The sequence below is a fragment of the Odontomachus brunneus genome, unplaced genomic scaffold (genome assembly GCF_010583005.1).
Source record: "Odontomachus brunneus isolate Ranch 3 - 2012 unplaced genomic scaffold, Obru_v1 Obru_scaffold_041, whole genome shotgun sequence".
Classification (NCBI taxonomy): Eukaryota; Metazoa; Arthropoda; class Insecta; order Hymenoptera; family Formicidae; genus Odontomachus; species Odontomachus brunneus.
In genome coordinates, this window is record NW_022639491.1 from 1,049,874 (window position 1) to 1,052,242 (window position 2,369).

The window sequence follows — 2,369 nt, forward strand, 5'->3', positions numbered from 1 at the left end:
GGGGGGGGGGGGGGGGGCTGGACGAGGCGGGGTGAGATGAGGTGAGGCGAGACGAGGTGGGACGGCGAGTAGGGGCGTTAATTCGTTAAAAGCATTCCGGCGACAAGTATTTTCGCGTTCTCTTTTTTCTTTTTTTAATCAGTATAAGTGCACGCGCGCTCCGTCCCTCGCTAATCTAGCCCCCCGACCATTTTCGCGTTCGCCGCGGCCGAGCGGCCTGCATGAAACACCGCACGAGCCACCGCAATAATCACGTTATAATTCGCGTCGAATAGCGGCTATCAAATTAAATGCTTCTTGGGCCGGGGCGACGTGTGTGTGTGTATGTGTGTGTGTGTGTGTGTGTGTGCATTATCGGGCGAAACCGAAGATCGCTCAATCTCCATTATTATTCGTACATACGTTGTAACATCCGCGCTGTTTGTCAAACGTGACATCCAAGCGCTGGTCGATCTGCTCTTTCGGCGTGGACGAGAAATTAGTCGACGAGAGATATAAAACGATAATAATGTGTTTACGTGATTAACGCGCAGCGCGCGATAAATTAAAGAAAAAAATTTCCCCGCGAGAGAGAGAAAGAGAAGAGTGGAAAGAAGGCGAGAGGAACTGCGCGATTACGCGGAACCAACTTCCTACATCCAGGAACAGGAATTCGCAAGTTCGCAAAGTGACTCTCCGACGATCCCTCGTAATTGATCTACTTCTTCTCGCGAAGCGGCGCCTCCGCGAAATATGGACCAGTGGGTTTTACGATAATGCGAGACGGAGATGGGTAGATCCGCGCAGAGAGAGAAGTGTGGGGCAGATACGGCCGCGCATCCTCCCCCCCTCTCTCTCTCTCTCTCTTTCTCTCTCGCTCGTTCTCGCTCTCTTTCTCGCTCGCTCTCGTGCACGCGCAGAAGGCACGTGGAATCCTGGAAGTGAGCGCTAATGAGGCGTGCGATTCTCTCGTTAAGGGACTAAATTACGGGACGCGGCGAGCCAGTCTCGTCCGGCAGAAGGCCCGAGGGCCCGGCGACGTGAGACGCTTTCGCGCGTAACGGTAATCTCGTCGATTGTAAGGGGCCCCCATCGATGTGTTTACGTGCGATCCAGATATCGGGGGGCCTCTTCGCCCTCCCTCCCTCCCTATCTCATCATCGGGACACGCGTCGTCGTTTTGGGCGGCCTTCCCCGGTGCCTCCTTCCCTCCGCGTCTGTTCTTCGCGAATTATCCGGAGGAGCCGATTTCTCTCCTCGGTGGGTGGGAGAAATTGGTTTCTCTCCCTCGTGTGAACGATGTCGGGAGATATTCGATCAATGATAGCGTTAATACGCCGACGATGAGTATCGTCGCGATTCTCCACGGAGCTGTCCGTGGCGCGGGAAGGACGTCTTTCAACGGCGTCCGAACGTCGAGGAACGTCGAGGAGCAGGCTGCTGCGGGATGTCGGGCTCGATGGTGCCTCGGCAAAATTAATGTCGCCATTGTTGCAGAACTGTCGGCGAATAATGACGGCGCGGTATACAAATTGTGTTTTCATATAACGCACAATTATATCGCAATTACGCGGTGTTATAATAAATCGCCATTGAAATCGGCGAAGGTAATTACTAATTACGAAGGTTGTCCGGGGTTTTGTATTATGCCCGCTCTTTTCGCAATTAATTGAAGCGTGTATCGACGTGATCACGGGTGAAAGGCAGCATCGGAATGATATGTGCTCGCCGGTAGCCGGTCAGAAACATCCCGCGGGTCGTTCTCTCGCGTTGGGAAATCCGATTGTCGATTGCACGCCGAAAGATCTCTTGCCCCCTTCTCCGATTTGTCCCTCGCTTCTTAGCTTATCAGAGAATGAAGGATGTCTCGTTTATCCTCGCGTTGGGACAGCCAATGTCTTTTCGCGGAGCGAGCTGTCGACGCTTTCAATCGTTGTCTCACTTCGGATGGGGGTGAGAGTAGGTGGACGAAAGGACGGCGTGCTTCTCGGAAAAACGCATTCTCGTTACGGTTGTGCCATCGTGAACGTGCAATCTCACCATGGACACTTCCATTGGAATTGAAAAGGAACAAGCAAAGGCTCGGAATGCCTCAAGGTCGGTGCTGGAAAACGGGACGAGGAGGAGACCTCGCCGTAGAGCGTCGCGGGACACCCCGCGATGTCACATTGCCGAAGTGAAGGGCTGATATAGATTTTCCATGAGAACAGGTATACTGGTGCAGGTAACTGGTGTGCCTGGGACTCGATGTGCGCCGGTGCACGGTGTATCTCTCTCTGTCGAGGGAAGAGGTAGACGGAAACGCGAAAGGGAAAAGAACGGCGGGTCACGAGGGAGTGAAAGAGAGAGAGAGAGAGAGAGAGAGAGAGAGAGAGAGAGAGAGAGAGAGA

At 53.6% G+C, this 2,369-nt stretch overlaps 1 protein-coding gene across 5 annotated transcripts in view; it reads left to right on the forward strand.

Moving 5' to 3' along the window:
- The window catches only part of LOC116844477 (nucleolar protein 4-like), a 107,145-nt gene that overhangs the window by 30,255 nt on the left and 74,521 nt on the right, over positions 1-2,369 (forward strand). The window lies entirely within an intron of this gene.